Here is a 21,942-nt window from a genome sequence, read left to right as displayed (position 1 = left end):
TTTTCAGATTGTTCATTGCATTATACGGAAATACAGCTGATTTTTCTATACTGGCTTTGTACCCTGCAACCTTGCTAAGCTCATTACTTCTAACAGTTTTTTTTTAGTGAATTCCTTAGGATTTTCTACATTTGAAATCATGTCATCTGTGAATAGAGATAATTTCACTTCTTCCTTTCCAATATGGAAGCTTTTAAATTCCTTTTCTTGCCTACTTGTCCTGGGTAGAAACTCCGGTACAATATTTAACAGAAGTGGTAAAAATGGATATCCTTTTCTTATTCTATTGTAACCGGAAAATATACCCTGTAAGACCTGAGTATTTTTGTCAGGCCTCTGAGCCCAAGCTAAGCCATCATATCCCCAGTGATCTGCACGTATACATCCAGATGGCCTGAAGCAATTGAAGAACCACAAAAGTGAAAATAGCCTTAACTGATGACATTCCACCATTGTGATTTGTTTCTGCCCCACCCTAACTGATCAACGTACTTCGTAATCTCCCCTACCCTTAAGAAGGTTCTTTATAATCTCCCCTACCCTTAAGAAGGTTTTTCGTAATTCTCCCCACCCTTGAGAATGTACTTTGTGAGATCCATCCCCTGTCCCCAAAACATTGTTCTTAACTCCACCGCCTATCCCAAAACCTGTAAGAACTAATGATAATCTCACCACCCTTTGCTGACTCTCTTTTCGGACTCAGCCTGCCTGTACCCAGGTGAAATAAACAGCCATGTTGCTCACACAAAGCCTGTTTGAGGGTCTCTTCACACGGACGCATGAGACAATTTTAACTTATTAAGACTTGTTTGATGGTTTAACAAATAATCTATCCTGGAAAATGTTCCATGTGCACTTGATAAGAATGGGTATTAGGTTGTTGTTAGGTGGAATATTCTGTACATGTCTGTTAGGTCTAATTGCTTTACAGTGTTGTTCAAGTCCAACATTTCCTACTGATCTTCTTTGTAGTTGTTCTAAATCCTTATTAAAAGTGGGAGTAGTTAAGTCTCCAATTATTATTTTAGAACTGTCGTTTCTCCCTTTGATTCTGTCAATTTTTACTTCTTATATTTTGGGGCACATTTGTTAGGTGTATATATGTTTATATCTGTTATCTCTTCTTGCTGTATTGAACCTTTTAATTAATATATAGAGTGTCCTTTATCTCTTATAACTGCTTTTGAAAGTTTATTTTATCTACAATGATATACCTATCTTGGTTCTCTTTTAGTTAATATTTGCATAGAATATCTTTTTCCATCCTTTAACTTTCAACCCCTTCTGTCCTCATATGTAAATTGTCTCTCTTATACATAACATATAGATGAATCCTGTTTTTTTAATGTAATCTTCTAATCTCTATCTTTTCATAGTTGAATTTCTTCCATTTATATTTTTTCCATTTTTAATTGTTATCCATTTACATTTAATGTGATTACTGATAAAGAAGGATTTATGCCTGCTCTCCATGTTTGGGCTTTAACAGTTTGACTCTAATATATCTTGGCATTAATCTCAGAGTGTTTATCTTGCTTGGAGTACATTGAGCTCGTGGTGGCATATATTCAGGTCTTTCCTTTTGGGGGGGATGTTTTGGCCCATTATTTCTTTAAATATTTTTTCTGCCCCTTTCTCTTTCTCTTCTGATATGTGAAAATCCACTTTGCTTACCCTGGCTCCAGCATGCTGCACCAGGAAGGCTTGTGGACTGACAGCTGGTTGCCATGAGGTTGGGGGTGGAAGACGGTAGCTGCTACAATGTGAAAGCTGAACTTGACCATGATTTTCTGAAATTTACCAGAGACTTTGCCCCTGGATGCTACAAGTGTTCTTCTATACTCAGCGTTCCAAAATAGTTATCTCACACAGTTCCTTACACAGTTAATTCAACTGTTTTGGTGAAGGCACAATTTCCCGGGGCTTTCTACTCTGCCATCCACTCTGATGCCATTCCAATAATAACTAATATTTACTGAGTACTTAGTCTGTGCCAAGTATTGTTCTAAGTGCTTTTCATCTTCCTCTGAGGAAGTGTATTATGAAGATCTCCATTTTACGGATAAACGGAGGCAGATTAATGAGCCTAATCAAAGAGAGGAGCAATGGTTGATCCAGGACACAAACATGGTAGATTCGTGCTCATAACTACCAAACTCTCCATATATTAATATATATTTCTATAAAGTGAGAAAATGCCTTAAAAAATCATCAAGGCATGTTACACATTTTGAAAATAAGAAAATAGGCCAGGAGTGATGTCTCACGCCTGTAATCCCAGAACTTTGGGAGGCTGGCGGGGAGGTCTGCTTGAGCCCAGGAGCTCAAAACCAGTCTGGGCACTCAAAACCAGTCTGAGACCCCATCTCTACATTAAAAAAATTTTTAAATTTCTAGGTGTAGTGGCACATGTCTATGGTCCCAGCTACTTGGGAGGCTGAGGCAGGAGGATGCTTGAGCCCAGGAAGTCAAGGCTGCAGTGAGCTGTGATTACATCTCTGCACTTCAGCCTGGGTGACAAAGAAAAGAAAAGAAGAAAACAAAAGTTCAAGTTAGCGCACCGTCCAAAGGTCACAGATAGAGTCTGTTAATGGCAAAGCACTGATGATAAGTTCATCTCCTAATTGCCAGCCCCTTCCTACCACACTAACCTCACTTCTCTGAGTAACTGAGCTTTTGAAGTCTGAATGAAAATGTTTTTCTAGTAGTGGGATCTTTGAATGCAATGGCAGAGTCCAGAATTCACATTCTTTAGAAGTATTTTTTTATCCTCAGGCTGGGCAGGGTGGCTCCCACCTGTAATCCCAGCACTTTGGAAGGCAGAAGCAGGTTGGTCATCTGAGGTCGGGAGTTTGAGATCTGCCTAACCAACATGGAGAAACCCCGTCTCTACTAAAAATACAAAATTAGCCAGGCGTAGTGGCACATGGCTATAATCCCAGCTACTTGGGAGGCTGAGGCAGGAGAATTGCTTGAACCCGGGAGGCAGAGGTTGCGGTGAACTGAGATCGCACCATTGCACTCCAGCCTGGGCAACAAGAGCGAAACTAAAAAAAAAAAAAAAAAAAAAAAAATATATATATATATATATATATATATATATATATATATATATATATAGTGTATCCTCCAAAACCAGTGTAATCCCCATTTTCCTGCCCTCACGAGTTAAATGCAAAAAGAAAAAAAGACCCCCCACCTGTCTCTATTATCTGCACAGAACTCCCTATCTTATACTGCAATTACTTATGTACTTGTATATTTAAAATCTTCCAACCAGAGAACAAATTGTGTTTTCTAGTTATTTATCTGTTCCATATTCCTTAACCTGATGACTTATATATATTAGAGTTCGACCAAATATTTGCTGAATGAATGATAAATAAAACCATGCTTCCCAGAACCACACATTAATTCTACTTAAAATATCACTTCCACAGTGTCACATTTACACTAAGATATCCGTGATGGCTCGTAATAAAGTCCAAAGTTTTTAAGGTGATATTCAAGGCCATCCAATCCCCACAAAAAGCTCATCTGGTCTTTGGGCTGAAACCTTGATTTGTGTACTTCTCGGCGCCTAATGTTGTGTCCTGCACATAGCAGGTGATCAATAACTCTTGACTGAGTGAAAGGAGCTCACACTATAGTAAATGTGATTTAAGATTGATCTACACGTCACTGCACTCTAGCCTGGGTGATAGAGCAAGGCTCCGTCTCAAAAAAAAAAAAAAAAAAAAAAGTAACAGTGCTTCCAGTAGAGTTATGAAATCTCTTTCCCAGGAGAACTTCAAAAATAAAAAAAAGATACTCATGTACCTCAGTGACTGAGTATCCCTACTGTCTGGAGGCAAGAAGCTGGACTTTATAAGTCCTTTCTGGTTCTACAATTCTATGACTACTCACTTAAAACTGCATTATTAGCTTACTGGAAGAAAAGGGAAGTAGATTTGTACCTGTGACTGAATATGGAATTTCAGAGAAATTATTTAAGGTTAGGAGGGAACAAATTTCAAGTTTAAGAAAGAAAAAAATTCCAGGCATGGTGGCTCACACCTGTAATCCTAGCACTTTGGGAGGCTGAGGCGGGCAGATCACCTGAGGTCAGGAGTTCAAGACCAGCCTGACCAACATGGAGAAACCACATCTCTACTAAAAATACAAAATTAGCTGGGCATGGTGGCACATGCCTGTAGTCCCAGCTACTCGGGAGGCTGAGGCAGGAGAATCACTTGAATCTGGGAGATGGAGGTTGTGGTTAGCCGAGATTGTGCCACTGCACTCCAGCCTGGGCAACAAGAGCTGAAACTCCATCTCAAAAACAACAAACAAACAAACAAACAAATATATATATATCTGAGAATAAATATCACATTCTTATCCATAACTATTATTATACCTGGTATATGGTGGTTATACAGTTTTCAGCCGCATAGAATTTCCCCTTTGCTGTCTTATTTTTTCTTTTTTTAAACCTTTAATACCAAAATCTTGTTAATATAGGTTAAACAATATGGGATTGTTTAAATAATTTATGAGACAGCAAATGAAGAAATATTATGTAAATATTCAAATAGTATATAAGGACTATATAATCATGCAGAAATGCTTAATAAAATATCAAGTAAAAAGCATAATGTAAAATGGCATGGGTAATTTAATTGCAACAATAAAAAAATACAAATGAGTAAAGAGTATAAAACATTTTTAAATATTTGTAGTTGTATTAAATATTATAATAGTGGGATAATTAGGGGTATTTTACATTTTTAAAAGGTATAAACTATTTTTTTTCTGTATCATATCTATGCTATAAGAATTCCAGAGAAATAAGATTTTAACGGTAATATTTACACTTATTTAAAATGCTTCTAAAAGCCTAGAATGATACAAGGTTCTTTATTTTCACTTTTAAAATGTTAAAAATAATTTCCTTAGATATACGTTAGAACTCAGTGTAAACATCACTCTGTGCTCTAACTCAATGTTGCTTCTCTTTACTGCCCAATGCATGCATGTCCCCTAAACAGGAAATCAGCCTTCTTCAGTTAATTTCTTTCTTTTTTTTTTTCGAGATGGAATTCTACTCTTCTTGCCCAGGATGGAGTGCAATGGCGCAATCTCGGCTCACTGCAACCTCCGCCTCCCAGGTTCAAGCGGTTCTTCTGCCTCGGCCTCCCAAGTAGCTGGGATTACAGGCATGTGCTACCACACCCAGCTAATTTTGTATTTTTAGTGAAGATGGGGTTTCTCCATGTTAGTCAGGCTGGTTTTGAACTCCTGACCTCAGGTGGTCCACCCGCCTGGGCTCTCAAAGTGCTGGGATGACAGGAGTGAGCCACTGCGCCCAGACGTCAATGAATTTCTTTTACACAAAGGCAACAAGCCTAAAATAAAAGAAACCTGTGCGCAGTTTTGCTTGATATTTCTTGCAATAGGGAACTGTAAAATAATAAGGTCAAGTTGAACAAGGAAATATTTTTAATAGGTTTATCTGAAAAATGATGAAATGATGTATTATATATATCAATCTATTTTATTTTTAAAACTAGTCTACTTTTAAAGAAAAGTGCAATGTAACAATGAATGATGAAAATTTCTTTAACTACAAATTTTTTTTTTTTTTCTTTTGGAGACAGAATCTTGCTCTGTTGCCCAGAATGGAGTGCAGTGGTGTCATCTCTGCTCACTGCAACCTCTGCCTCCCGAGTTCAAGAGATTCTCCTGCCTCAGCCTCCTGAATAGCCACCATGCCCAGCTAATTTTTGTATTGCTAGTAGAGACGGGATTTCACCATATTGGCCAGGATGGTCTTAATCTCTTGACTTCATGATCTGCCCAGCTCAGCCTCCCAAAGTGCTGGGATTACAGGCATGAGCCACCACGCCCGGCTTTTTATAGAATTTAGTAGTTAGGCTGGGTGCAGTGGCTCACACCTGTAATCCCAACACTTTGGGAGCCCAAGGCGGCCTGGCTAACATAGTGAAACCCTGTCTCTCTTACCAATTAAAAAATTAGCTGGGCGTGGTGGCACACATCTGTAGTCCCAGCTACTCGGGAGGCTCAGGCAGGAGAATTGCTTGAACCTGGGAGGTGGAGGTTGCAGTGAGCTGAGACCGTGCCACTGCACTCCAGCCTGGTGACAGAGTGAGACTCCGCCTCAAAAATAAATAAATAGGAAAAAAATATTTAAATACGATTCCCCAAAGGGACTAAATCATGGTTAAGTATAAGGAATTGGATTTAAGTTCTTCTTCACACTTTATAAGTTTTACTACATCAAAAGACATTTAACCTCAGACTGAACATGAAAGTAATCAAGAAGCTGAAAGACTGGTCAGATATTGTGTTAAACAGATGTTTCCTCTCTCTTATTTCCAACAAGAGCAACTAAAAAATTATTCATAGGTATTAATCCCACACAGATGTCCTGTTACTCAAATACCTGACTTAAAAACTTTTGAAAACTTGCCTAGTTTCTCCCAGAATTAGAATAAAATTTAGATCACCTTAGAGACAATGAGTAGTTCCGTCTTTAGGAGTATTCTTACCAAGCTGATAGCATGCCAACGATCTGGACCCTTGCAGATTCTAAATCTTATTTTCTTAACCACTAGCACCCATCCTCGCATGTGACAGTCGACAGGGACACAATGGTGCATGACAACCCAAGGCACAGTGACAAGTGATGTGGCCAAGAGGAGAACATGGGATGTGGAATCCCACAGACTTGGGTTTCAAGAGGGATGAGGTGTCATGGCTCACACCTGTATAATCCCAACATTTTGGGAGGCTGAGGCAGGAGAATAGCTTGAATCCTGGAATTTGAGATCAGCCTGCGCAACATCTCCACAAAAAACAAAAAAGAAAAAAAAAGAAAAATGAGTCAGGTGTCATGGCTCACGCCAGTAATCTCAGCTACTTGGTAAGCCGAGGCAGGAGGATCGCTTGAGCCCTTGAGTTTGAGGCTGCAGTAAGCCATGACGGGGCCACTGTACTTCAGTCTAGGTGACAGAGTATGACCATGTTTCAAAAAAAAAAAAAAAAAGAAATAAAAAAAGAGGGCCTGTGTGACCTGACCTGCCTCCCTCAGTGGGCTGTAGTGAGAATTTAATGAACAAAACATGTAGTAGTCCTTGATGAAGATTAGCTTCTTTCTTTCCTTCATTGACCAAAAAAAAGAGAGAGACAGAGAAATAGTAAAGTACTGCTTCTAATTAGCCTAATGATTCTAAATACTGGGAAGCATATTTGCCAAAAAAAAAAAAAAAAAAAAAAAAAAAAAAAAATTGTCATACATCAAAACAGAGTTAAGAATTCTTTCTAGCCTTCATTCAGAAACTTTCTCAAGAGAGATAAAGGCTAGACTGAAAGTGCATCCAGGCTGGATGGGTAAGAGAATGCTGGAGAGGTAAGGTTTGGCAGGGATGAAGGGTGGGACAGAGGCACAGGAGTAGGAATAAGTCTCTTCCCTGTTCTCTTCCTTTCTCCCCACATCCTATAACTTTAAACAAATCTATACACATTCACAAATGGGGAAAGCTGAGTCCTTTGCTGCCAAAATGAAACAGTGGCAACCACAAGGGCAGTTGATTCTGGAGTCTTCAGCCTTCTGACACCCAGAAGCAACAGTGTCGGCAAAGGCAGTTACCTCAGGTGACAATGACATCTGTCAGCTTTTCTCCGCTGACTTTGAGGTGGAGCGCCCTGTGTGTTTGGTCCTACCAGTGAACCCTGCCTCCATGGGGGCTGAGGGTGCAAAGGAGAGAGAAATCCTTTCACAAAGACCAGGCAAGCCCTTCAGGCAATGCCCTGTCCAGTGCCCCACAGCATGTCCATTGTTCTCATTTTATCCACGAAGGAAACCAAGGACTTTGATGTCCTCAGGCTCAAAACTGAAAATTCACAACCTCCATCACTGACCGTTACACAGGTAATATTAAAATCAACAAAAACTATTTAAAATTAGATATCTTTTTAAACCAATGAAATGTTATGACATCGATAAGATGGTCACAAATACCATCCGAGGAATGGGGAAATCTACATTATATAATGCCAAATGGCAAGAGGAGAAGAAAATTACGTCTAGGGCTACAGTTGTTAACTAGGTGAAATTATACTTATTATATGCAGATGTGATCACTCTATTATACATATATACATGTACAGGAAACATAAGAGATAAGAGAAACAAATCTTTTTCTGGTTATAAAAGTAATAAGTGAACAATATAAAAAACTTGGAACATCGGAAAAGAAAGGAGGAAAAAAATCACAAGGCAGACAACCGAACACTCGTGTAATTCCCTCACCTCATTCTTTGAACATATTTTGTGGTTTGTAGTCATGCTTTACCAACAAAATTCAGTATTCCATGTCTCAATATTATTTATATTATTATAATTTTTTATTATTATATTATTACATTTATTTATATTATTATAATGTGTCAGTTATTGTACATGTTATACAAGGCTATATGCTGACCCATTGTAACCCTTACATATAGGATGGGCATAAGAAGGGCAGCTACTGGGAGAGATGGTGCAAGGGACCCAGGGAAGAGGGCGAGAAAGTTGCCAGAGGGAGATGGGGGAGGATCCCAGCAGGGGCAGGGGTGGGCACTGCAGCTAGACTAGCAAGTCAGAAATGGCAAAGGTACAGAGGAGGCAAAAAGGATGCAAGCTGGAAAAAGCCAATGGATTTAAAAGTTAGTTGGTCAGAGACTGACTGCTGAGCAGCCACTCTCAGCAGAGAAGTTGCAGCTAAAGATCTACTGCAGTGGGCTGAGAACGGTATATGAAATCTGCACACAGTGGAGAGAGGCTGCTGGCAGCTTCTTCAAGTGGTTGAGGGAGGTGTCCTGAGGCCTGGCTTAAGGGAACACAGCTCAGAGGGAGAAGCAAATGAGCAAGGTGCTGAACCGGTTTGGGATTAAATGTTAAATCAGTTCTGCTTGGAGGCTCCAGGTGGAAACTCCGAAAGAAATCCAATACTCTAATTGAGAAATACTTCTACCTGCTATGCTGCCACACAGACAGACATGACACTTCATAGACTCTGGCAGTACAACCTGGGTCTCACTTGAACATATGTGCCATGGGGGAAGTCATTAAAACAACAGTAAAAATTTTAGGCCACTCATGTTCCATGGCAGGCATTGTGCCAGGCATTCCGCTGCTTTATCCAGTGGAGCATCCCAGCGGCTCCATGAAGGAGATGCTATTATTACCACAAGTTTAAAGTTGAGGAAGCTGACAACCTGGCAAACTGGAATGAAGAAGCTAGGCGTGAACTACCTCTGCCTTAGGTAATCTAACGCTACACCCAGAAAGGAGGCCCTGGGGCCACCGAAGAATGAAACAGTTTCATTGTGCAGCAGAGCACAGAAGGGGCCATTCAAAATGAAATGTGTATGTCTTTGGAGGAAAATACGCACAGATGCTAACCCTTAAAGTGGCAAAATGTGGGAGTCTCTATGGACTTAAAAATAGCTAGATCACCCTACGATCCATATAAAGGAAGGATAGGAGAACAGCAAGGCAAAAGAAGTATTTTCTGATTATGAAGGTCATAAATGGCCATTATAGATAACTTAGAAAAATAAAAAAAGTAAAAGAAGAAAAAATCATCATCAGCCAGACAGGCACAATGAATATGTAATTCTGTAGGAACATGTAAAAGCAGTTATACTGGGTTTCTGGGACTTTTGTACCTGAGCAAACCCAGGAGATTCTGGTGGACCACTTCTACAGTCTGAATTTATGAGCAGAAACTGGAAGGCTTTTCAGGGAACTGAGGACTCGAAACAACAGGCAGCTACAAGAGGACAGCTGCAGGTGGGACAAAGGGAAAAGGGCACACCAGGCTACCCAGTGCCCAAAGACACAAGGATAGAGCTGGTGAGGGATTAATTTGGGGCTTCCAGAAAAGATGCTGGGCCTAAGAATCTGTACAGACAGTGGAGAGAAGTCTTCCCTTGGCCTACCAGCACTATATATGAAAGTGATATTGGAAAAGAGCCAAGATTGTAAAAATATCCCACAAGGTAAAAGAACAGCCATTCCTATCAGAAGAGCTGGGCAAATGCCAAGTTTCACACTGACAGTTGCATCTCATAGTCAAAGAGCTAATACCAGGGAAAATGATGAAATGCTCTTTAGTTCAGCCAACAAAATGACCACTTTTGGTAAGATGTATGGCTTGTCAATATAAGCACACCTGTCAGGTGTGGCCTATCAACATAAGCAAGGAAATTTTAGGGTATCTATGTCTGTTTTCCCAAAGGGAATACATCTTTCACTTTAAGCATATAACATTATGTTAATGTTATTCTTATCAGCAGGTCGTCTTTCACAAATTACTTATAAGTGAGACCAGCAATCAGTTTCTGTTTGTATTTGCTAAAGTCAACCTGCTCAGAAAGAGAAAACTTGGATTTGGGTCAGGGAAGATAAACGATGCAACCATATAGAGTCTTTCCTACCAATTATTTCATAATGTATTTCACTTCATGTTCTTCAAAAAGGAAGCAAGGAACATGGTACCACATGCTACTGCCCCTTGTTCTCATCTTTAAACCCACTCCAATAGGCATAGGGGACACTTCTGGGTCAAACCATACCTGAGACTCCTGTCTTCTCAACAACATTTGCATTTAAAAAAGGCCCCACGAATTATCAGGATCACCCCTCCTAAGAAGAATGTACAATTGCTTCTTTATGCTGCATGGACACTTGCAGACAGGCAAGCAAAGACCTGGGTAACTGGATGACCATCTCACAGGGGAGGGGGCCAGGAGCTGAGGAAGGAGGACACTTGTGTGTTCCAATCTGGTCAACTGGACTGTGCAGACCTTCTGTTTCCAATGGAACACACATATGTAAGGAAGACAGTAACAGCCAGGCAGGGCATAGCACCTTTAGTCAGAGGGCACATTGGTATATACTTATAGATAGTTAAATGCAACACATTTGTTCAGTACTGAATTGTTATTATTCCAATTGTTAGTATATTACTTTAAAATGTCCACTATTTATGCAAGTGAGTTTTTTAACCTCTGTATGACTAAACTGTTTTTATTTTCCTTTTATATTACACATTGGTTGTTTAAAGGAACACTCCAAAATGAACTAGTGACAAACTAGAGAAATGAAACAAGAGCAAACATTCTTTGAAGACTAAAACCAGCAACCACAAAGGATGTTAAAATCTACAGATAAGGGCCAGATACAGCACAAGACTCATCACTGCCTATTTCACTGGCTTGTTACAAGGTTAATTTGGAATTCAAACTTATGTTTAAAAAACGGTGAAGCTGGGCCAGCACGGTGGCTCACGTCTGTAATCCCAGCACTTTGGGAGGCCAAGGGCGGGGGGATCACGAGGTCAGATCGAGACTCATCCTGGTTAACACAATGAAATCCTGTCTCTACTAAAAATACAAAAAAATTAGCTGGGTGTGGTGGTGGGCCTGTTGTCCCAGCTACTCGGGAGATTGAGGCGGGAGAATGGTGTGAACCCAGGAGGCAGAGCTTGCAGTGAGCTGAGATCATGCCACTGCACTCCAGCCTGGGCGACAGAGCAAGACTCCTCAAAAAAACAAAGAAACAAACAAACAAAAAAGGTGAAGCTAGTTACTTATCCAGGGTTTGTGAAGACAATCACCATTCACAAATGCTGAGTGTAACCTTAACTTACCCATTATCTACTGGTATCTTGCTGGAACACTGCAGAACCTATCCTCTTTGGGGGGAAATAATTTGTGTTCAATTGGAGCTACAAAAAGACTCAAGATATATGCTTTATATTTATATGATATAAATATTCCATGAGAGCTCAAGAAAAGAGCTCCGTTTAAAAAAATACATTAGATCTACTATATAACAGTGCACCCAGGCTGGCTCTTTTCTTTTTTTAAACAAATTTTATTTTATTGTAGATTCAGGGGATACACGTGCAGGTTTGTTAAATGAGCACATTGCATGATGCTGATGTTTGGGCTTCTACTGATGCTGTCACCTCAACAGTGAACGCAGTACCCAATAAATAGCTTTTCAACCTTGCCCTCCTCCCTCCCTCCCCTCTTGCAGTTTCCATTGTTCATTATTCCTATCTTTATGTACATGTGTACCCAGTATTTAGTTTCCACTAACAAGTGATTATATGTGGTGTTTGGTTGTGTTTCTGCATTAATTCACTTAGGATACTGGCCTCCAGCTGCATCCATGTTCCTGCAAAGGCCACTGATACCAATTTTTATGGCTGCGAAGTATTCCACGGTGTGTATGTACCACATTTTCTTTATCTAGTCCACTGCTACAGGGCACTCAGGCTGACTCCAGGTCTTTGCTATTGTGAATAACAGTATAGCCCATTTCTACACAGAAGCATTAAAGTATAAAACTGGCTTCTTTAAATAAATTAAAGAATACAAAAGTCTTGTGCATATCTCAAAAGGTCTTAATTGTCTTTAGCAATAGGCCAAAGGTTCATGAACTAGAAATGAGATGAGTCTACTTATACACAATGTTGGCCAAAAACATTATTTAAGTATTTAAGAGATAGCCAGGCGTAGTGCGGTCTTGCTGTGTAGGAAGGGTTAAGCCAACACTTGTTTTTGCCCTCCAGGTTATTCACACTTTAATATAGTAACAATGAATAGCCTAGCATGTTTTTTAAAAATAAGAAATATATACGCCAAAGATTATATAATCAGTTTCTGACTTGCATCCAGTTTAGGACATACCCAAACAGGTACAAAGATTAGCATGAAAGACTTTGCCATAAGACGTTCATTACCTCCTCACAACTGCCCTTCTTGTTATCAGTTCAGAACAGAGGCACAGTAACTGGCCTGGATAGGCGCCTTCTCTAAGACGGCATCCAGACTTAGGTTCCTAGGGCTCAGGAATGTTTTTCTAATTTATTCAGAGATGCCTGCCCCATTAGTACCTAAAGTTCGTCCCTTTTTTTCTATCTTCACCTTTTCTCCACTTCATGGGGACATTCTACAGCATCTGAACTTGATTCAAAATTATTTTTCTCAGAGAAATAATATTATAAATGTGGCTATGAGGAGCTGAAGTCCCATTATCAGTAAAATGTTATAATGCATTAGTATAAAACAGACTTTTGGGGACTGGTCTGGGAATGCAGCTATGATTTCTACTGCTGTTCTCTGGGAAAATGCACTCTAAGTTCTAAGCAAAGAACTTTTGGGAAACAACCTGTTCATACTTAAAGGTGTGTCCTTTGAAATCAGAAAGCAAAAAGTAGCAAAGTGGGGAGATAAAAACACCTTAATTTATATTTACTATGCTGGCTGGGCGCGGTGGTTCACACCTGGAATCTCAGCATTTTGAGAGGGAGAAGTGGGAGGGCTGCTTGAGGCCAGGAGTTCAAGACAAGCCTAGACAACATACCCCTTCTCTATAAAAAATTAAAAAAAATTATCTGGGCATGGTGTCATGCATCTGTAGTCCCAGCTACTCAGGAGGCTGAGGTGGGCTGATCACATCAGCCCAGGAGTCCGAGGCTGCAGTAAGCTGTGATTGTGCCACTACACTCCACTCTGGGCAAAACAAAGCAAGACCCCATCACTATAAAAAACAAAAATGAAATAAGAAAATAAACTTACTAAGCTTTACTCCTCATTCCATGACCTGTGACGACAACTAATCCTAAATATCCACCTACAGACTTAAATTACAACATGTAGTTTAGGCATTATAGGTTGCTGGCTAACCAAAGGATTTCATTTCTCAAGTAATGTGAAGGCCAGAGATGTTACTATGATACATGTATTCCAGAAAACAAAAAGCAGTTTTTTTTAGCCCAAGTACCTAGGTCTCAGACAACAGTTCTGGCTTGGAAGCAATACTTAATTTGCAGGTAAAGCCCCAGATTAAACCCAGTGTCTCTAGAGTAGAATGAAGCCAATGAATGGAAGGAAGAGGTGAGGTAGACTGAGATTCAGTATGGAACAATCATTAGGGAAGCTAAGCCAGTGAAAAAAAATTGCACATCCAGCCAGCCAGCCCCACTGAGGCCATCTAAGATCAGCCAGCTATCTTCAGATCTCGGTTGTGGTTCTATGCTTGAAGCTGCTAGGCCTATTGGCTAATTCTCATTGTCTGGCTTCTCTTTGGCCTAGCAAGATGGAAAATTGTCCCTGGCTGACAATAGATAATGAATGTAACAGGAGTTGGTATGGCATTCAGGGAGCATTAGAAATTGGGCACCTGTGTAGGGTCATATAAAAACTCATTAACATGCCTATACCGTCTTTAAAATCTTAGACAACTAAGAGTTTTTGTTTCTGTTATATTGTTTAGTTCCCAGAACAACCCTGTCAGACAGACAGACTATTGTCAACATTCTGACTTGATGAATGAAAAAGGCTCTGAGAACTGTCCAAAATTTCTTTGCTGGAAGTGACAGTGTGGTATTCTTTCCATGTTACTGTGATTTCTATCAGATGGAGTAAGAACCCACATTCATAGAGTGGCTTGATACCCATCCCCTTGAGAATGTCTCACTGGCCATTGAGAGGATACAGGTCATGTATACAGAAAATCACACGTCTTCCTTCCCAAAAAGGCACATCATATAGTGCAACATGCCCCACTCCCAGCCCCAACTATTAGCACCTCCATTAAAATGGAATATACACAGGAAGGAACATGAGTTCCATTATACTTTAGCTGTTAACAGTATAGATTTTTAAAAAATTATTCTATTGCTCAATTTTTGAGGAATCAAACTAAAAGTTACTAGATTATATTATTATACACAAGTATCTATCTCCCAACTCCTTTTGTAGATTGTGTCTATTTCCCCAATGAGATTTTAGTGATGCAAGGGACTGGAGTTGCATCTTCTATTTATTTCATCTCTACAGTATGCAACAAGTGCTAGGCACATCCTAGGCAGGAAGAGATACATACTGGAATGAATGTTTCTCAGTTCTCTCAGAAAGTGATTCTTATCTTGGAATTGTTATTTTACGGCAATAAAGTGGCATGGCTGGATTCATTTCTAACATACTCTAATTGCTTTATTTCTAGGAGTCCATATACAGCTTCTAAAATCTACCCTTTAGGACAAAGAATGATCATTAAGTACAGAGTGGGAGAAAGGCTAGCAAAACAGAGATAGAAGACAGAATGAAAAGGAACAGACTATACCACTTGTTTACTCATAAGTACTCTAGGTTAGATCAAGACTAAGATTTAAGAAAAAAAATTTGCTATTAATTTCTAGACCAAGAACCAGAAGCATAAAAGTCTGGTATTTCCAAATGATCAAAATTACAGGCCACCTGCTTTTGAAAATTTAACTGGGCAATATGTATTTAAACACAAAGAGGAGAGGAGGAACCAAGATGGCTGAATAGGAACAGCTCCAATCTACAGCTCCAAGCATGAAAAATGCAGAAGACAGGTGATTTCTGCATTTCCAACTGAGTTACTGGGTTCATCTCACTGGGGCTTGTCAGACAGTGGGTGCAGCCCACGAAGTGTGAGCTGAAGCAGGGCGGGGCACTGCCTCACCCACGAAGCGGAAGGGGTTGGGGAATTCCCTTTCCTAGGAAGGGAAGCGGTGATAGATGGTACCTGGAAAATCAGGACACTACCACCCTAATATTGCGCTTTTTGAAAAGTCTTAGCAAACAGCATACCAGGAGATTATATCCGTGCCTGGCTCGGAGGGTTCCACGCCCACGGAGCCTAGTTCACTGCTAGCACACTAGTCTGAGATCGAACTGCAAGGCCGCAGCAAGGCTGGGGGAGGGGCATCTGCCACTGTTGTGGCTTGAGTAGGTAAACAGAGTGCCGGGAAGCTTGAACTGGCTGGAGCCCACCTCAGCTCAATGAGGTCTGCCTGCTTCTGTAGACTCCACCTCTGGGGGCAGGGCATAGCTGAACAAAGGGCAGCAGAAACTTCTGCAGACTTAAACGTCCCTGTCTGACGGCTTTCAAGAGAGTAGTGGTTCTCTCAGCATGGAGTTTCAGATCTGAGAACGGACAGACTGCCTCCTCAGGTAGGTCCCTCACTCTCGAGTAGCCTAACTGGGAGACACCTCCCAGTAGGGGATGACTGACACCACATACAGCCGGGTGCCTCTCTGAGACGAAGCTTCCAGAGGAAGAATCAGGCAGCAACATTTGCTGTTCTGCAATGTATTTGCTGCTCTGCAGCCTCTGCTGGTGATACCCAGGCAAACAGGGTCTGGAGTGGACCTCCAGCAAACTCCAACAGACCTGCAGCTGAGGGTCCTGAGTGTTAGAAGGAAAACTTAACAAACAAAAAGGACATCCACACCAAAATCCCATCGGTATGTCACCATCATCAAATACCAAAGGTAGATAAAACCACAATGATGGGGAGAAACCAGAGCAGAAAAGCGGAAAATTCTAAAAATCAGAGTGCCTCTCCTCCTCCAAAGGAAGACAGCCCCTCGCCAGCAATGGAACAAACCTGGATGGAAAATGACTTTGACGAGTTGAGAGAAGAAGGCTTCAGACAATCGGTAATAACAAACTTCTTCGAGCTAAAGGAGGATGTTCAAACCCATTGCAAGGAAGCTAAAAACCTTGAAAAAAGATTAGACGAATGGCTAACTATAATAAACTGTGTAGAGAAGACCTCAAATGACCTGATGGAGCTGAAAACCATGGCACAAGAACTATGTGACGCATGCAAAAGCTTCAGTAGCCAACTGGATCAAGTGAAAGAAAGGGTATCAGTGATTGAAAACCAAATGAATGAAATAAAGCGAGAAGAGAAGTTCAGAGAAAAAAGAAACAAAGCCTCCAAGAAATATGGGACTATGTGAAAACACCAAATCTACGCCTGACTGGTGTACCTGAAAAGTGATGGGGAGAATGGAACCAAGTTGGAAAACACTCTGCAGGATATTATCCAGGAGAACTTCCCCAAACTAGTAGGGCAGGCCAACATTCAAAATCGGGAAATACAGAGACCACCACAAAGATACTCCTCGAGAAGAGCAACTCCAACACACATAATTATCAGATTCATCAAAGTTGAAATGAAGGAAAAAATGTTAAGGGCAGCTAGAGAGAAAGGTCGGGTTACCCACAAAGGGAAGCCCATCAGACTAACAGCAGATCTCTCACAGAAACTCTACAAGCCAGAAGAGAGTGGGGGCCAATATTCAACATGCTTAAAGAAAAGAATTTTCAACCCAGAATTTCATATACAGCCAAACTAAGTTTCATAAGTGAAGGAGAAATAAAATCCTTTACAGAAAAGCAAATGCTGAGAGATTCTGTCACCACCAGGCCTACCCTACAAGAACTCCTGAGGGAAGCACTAAACATGGAAAGGACCGACCGGTACCAGCCACTGCAAAAACATGCCAAAATGTAAAGACCATCAATGCTAGGAAGAAACTGCATCAACTAATGAGCAAAATAACCAGCTAACATCATAATGACAGGATCAAGCTCACACATCACAATGTTACCCTTAAAGGTAAATGGGCTAAATGCTCCAATTAAAAGACACAGACTGGTAAATTGGATAAAGAGTCAAGACCCATCAGTTTGCTGTATTCAGAAGACCCATCTCACATGCAGAGACATACATAGGCTCAAAATAAAGGGATGGACGAAGATCTACCAAGCAAATGGAGAACAAAGAAAAGCAGGGTTGCAATCCTAGTCTCTGATAAAACAGAATTTAAATCATCAAAGATCAAAAGAGACAAAGAAGGCCATTACATAATGGTAAAGGGATCAATTCATCAGGAAGAGCTAACTATCCTAAATATATATGCACCCAATATAGGAGCACCCAGATTCATAAAGCAAGTCCTTAGAGACTTACAAAGAGACTTAGACTCCCATACAATAAGAATGGGAGACTTTAACACCCCACTATCAACATTAGACAGATCAACGAGACAGAAAGTCAAGAGGGATATCCAGGAATTGAACTGAGCTCTGCACCAAGCAGATCTATTAAACATCTATAGAACTCTCCACCACAAATCAACAGAAGATACATTCTTCTCAGCACCACATCGCACTTATTCCAAAATTGACCACATAGTTGGAAGTAAAGCACTCCTCAGCAAACGTACAAGAACAGAAATTATAACAAACTGTCTCTCAGACCACAGTGCAATCAAACTAGAACTCAGGATTAAGAAACTCAATCAAAACCACTCAACTACATGGAAACTGAACAACCTGCTCCTGAATGACTACTGGGTACATAACGAAATGAAGGCAGAAATAAAGATGTTCTCTGAAACAAATGAGAACAAAGACACAACATACCAGAATCTCTGGGACACATTTAAAGCAGTGTGTAGAGGGAAATGTATAGCACTAAACGCCCACAAGAGAAAGCAGGAAAGATCTAAAATCGACACCCTAACATCACAACTAAAAGAACTACAGAAGCAAGAGCAAACACATTCAAAAGCTAGCAGAAGGCAAGAAATAACTAAGATTAGAGCAGAACTGAAGGAGATAGAGACACAAAATACCCTTCAAAAAAATCAATGAATCCAGGAGCTACTTTTTTGAAAAGATCAACAAAATTGATAGACTGCTAGCAAGACTAATAAAGAAGAAAAGAGAGAAGAATCAAATAGACATAATAAAAAATGATAAAGGTGATACCACCACCGATCCCACAGAAATACAAACTACCATCAGAGAATACTATAAACACCTCTACACAAATAAACTAGAAAATCTAGAAGAAACAGATAAATTCCTGCACACATACACCCTCCCAAGACTAAACCAGGAAGAAGCTGAATCCCTGAATAGACTAATAACAGGCTCTGAAATTGAAGCAATAATTAATAGTTTACCAACCAAAAAAAGTCCAGGACAGGTCAGATTCACAGCCGAATTCTACCAGCGGTACAAAGAGGAGCTGGTACCATTCCCTCTGAAACTATTCCAATCAATAGAAAAAGAAGGAATCCTCCCTAACTCATTTTATGAGGCCAGCATCATCCTGATACCAAAGCCTGGCAGAGACACAACAGAAAAGGAGAATTTTAGATCAATATCTCTGATGAACATCTATGTGAAAATCCTCAATAAAATACTGGCAAACCAAACCAGCAGCACATCAAAAAGTTATCCACCATGACTAAGTGGGCTTCATCCCTGGGATGCAAGGCTGGTTCAACATACGCAAATCAATAAATGTAAACCATCACAAGAACAGAACCAAAGAAAAAACCACATGATTAGCTCAATAAATGCAGAAAAGGCCTTCAACAAAATTCAACAGCCCTTCATGCTAAAAACTCTCAATAAGCTAGGTAGTGATGCAATGTATCTCAAAACAATGAGAGCTATTTATGACAAAACCACAGCCAATATCATACTGAATGGGCAAAAGCTGGAAGCATTCCCTTTGAAAACTGGCACAAGACATGGGTGCCCTCTCTCACCACTCCTATTCAACATAGTGTTGGAAGTTCTGGCTAGGGCAATCAGGCAAGAGAAAAAAATCAAGGGTATTCAGTTAGGAAAAGAAGAAGTCAAATTGTCCTTGTTTGCAGATGACATGATTGTATATTTAGAAAACCCCATTGTCTCAGCCCAAAATCTCCTTAAGCTGATAAGCAACTTCAGCAAAGTCTCAGGATACAAAATCAATGTGCAAAAATCACTAGCATTCTTATACACCAGTAACAGAGAGCCAAATCATGAATGAACTCCCATTCACAACAGCTTCAAAGAGAATAAAATACCTAGGAATCTAGCTTACAAGGGATGTAAAGGACCTCTTCAAGGAGAACTACAAACCACTGCTCAGTGAAATAAAAGAGGACACAAAGAAATGGAAAAACATTCCATGCTCATGGATAGGAAGAATCAGTATCGTGAAAATGGTCATACTGACCAAGGTAATTTATAGATTCAATGCCATCCCCATCAAGCTACCAATGAGTTTCTTCACAGAATTGGAAAACACTACTTTAAAATTCATATGGAACCAAAAAAGAGCCTGCATGCCAAGACAATCCTAAGCCAAGAGAACAAAGCTGGAGGCATAACGCTATCTGACTTCAAACTATATTACAAGGCTGCAGTAATAAAACAGCATGGTACTGGGACCAAAACAGAGATATAGACCAATGGAACAGAACAGAGCCCTCAGAAATGATACCACACATCTACAACCACCTGATCTTTGACAAACCTGAGAAAAACAAGAAATGGGGAAAGGATTCCCTATTTAATAAATGGTGTTGGGAAAACTGGCTAGCCATATATGTAGAAAGCTGAAACTGGATCCCTTCCTTACACCTCATACAAAAATTCATTCAAGTTGGATTAGAGACTTAAATGTTAGACCTAAACCCATAAAAACCCTAGAAGAAAACTAGACAATATCATTCAGGACACCAGCATGGGCAAGGACTTCATGTCTAAAACACCAAAAGCAATGGCAACAAAAGCCAGAATTGACAAATGGGATCTAATTAAACTAAAGAGCTTCTGCACAGCAAAAGAAACGACGATCAGAGTGAACAGGCAATCTACAGGATGGGAGAAAATTTTTACAATCTACCCTTCAGACAAAGGGCTAATATGCAGAATCTACAAAGAAGTTAAACAAATTTACAAGAAAAAATCAAACAACCCCATCAAAAAGTGGGCAAAGGCCATGAACAGACACTTCTAAAAAGAAGACATTTATGCAGCAACCGACACATTAAAAAATGTTCATCATCACTAGCCATCAGAGAAATGCAAATCGAAACCACAATGAGATACCATCTCACACCAGTTAGAATTGTGATCATTAAAAAGTCAGGAAACAACAGGTGCTGGAGAGGATGTGGAGAAATAGGAACACTTTTACACTGTTGGTCGGACTGTAAACTAGTTCAACCATTGTGGAAGACAGTGTGGCGATTCCTGAAGGATCTAGAACTAGAAATACCATTTGACCCAGCCATCTTGTCACTGGGTATATACCCAAAGGATTAAAAATGCTGCTGCTATAAAGACACATGCACACGTATGTTTATTGCGGCACCATTCACAATAGTAAAGACTTGGAACCAACCCAAATGTCCATCAATGATAGACTGGATGATGAAATGTGGCACATATACACCATGGAATACTATGCAGCCATAAAAAAGGATGAGTTCATGTCCTTTGTAGGGGCATGGATGAAGCTGGAAACCATCATTTGAACAAACTATCCCAAGGATAGAAAACCAAATATTGCATGTTCTCACTCATAGGTGGGAATTGAACAATGAGAACACTTGGGCACAGGGTGGGGAACATCACACACTGGAGCCTGTCGTGGAGTAGGGGGAGAGGGGAGGGACAGTATTAGGAGATATACCTAATGTAAATTATGAGTTAATGGGTGCAGCACACCAACATGGCACATGTATACATATGTAACAAACCTGCACGTTGTGCACATGTATCCTAGAACTTAAAGTATAATAAAAAAATAAATAGATGAACACAAAGAGGAATGAGGATATTCAAATACACAAGAAAGAATATTTCCAGTTGTCTCCTAAAATGATTTTTAATTAGTCCTTTCATCATTCTTACTTTTTCCCTTTTGTTCTGCTTTTTGAGATGAAGTTTTGCTCTGTTGCCCAGGTCGGAGTGCAGTGGTGCAATCGCAGCTTACTGCAACTTCTGCCTCGCAGGTTCAAGTGATTCTCCTGCCTCAGCCTCCCGAGTAGCTGGGATTACAGGCACCTGCCACCACGCCCAGCTAATTTTTGTATTTTTAGTAGAGACAGGGTTTTACCATGTTGGCCAGGCTGGTCTCGAACTCCTGACCTCAGGTGATCCACCAGCCCTTCAGCCTCCCAAAGTGCTGGGATTACAGGTGTGAGTCACCACACTCAGTCTATTTTTACTTTAAAAAGCTTAAAATATCATCTATTTACTTT

The 21,942-nt window shown here is 40.2% G+C and overlaps 1 protein-coding gene across 11 annotated transcripts in view; it reads right to left on the bottom strand.

The window, feature by feature from the left end:
- Positions 1 to 21,942, bottom strand: part of SPIDR (scaffold protein involved in DNA repair) — a 502,324-nt gene that overhangs the window by 178,700 nt on the left and 301,682 nt on the right. The gene's annotated exons all lie outside the window — the stretch shown is intronic.

Source organism: Chlorocebus sabaeus, chromosome 8 (assembly GCF_047675955.1).
Source record: "Chlorocebus sabaeus isolate Y175 chromosome 8, mChlSab1.0.hap1, whole genome shotgun sequence".
Taxonomy (NCBI): Eukaryota; Metazoa; Chordata; class Mammalia; order Primates; family Cercopithecidae; genus Chlorocebus; species Chlorocebus sabaeus.
Note: the sequence above shows the minus strand (reverse complement) of the source record. Positions and strands in the feature narration are given on the sequence as shown.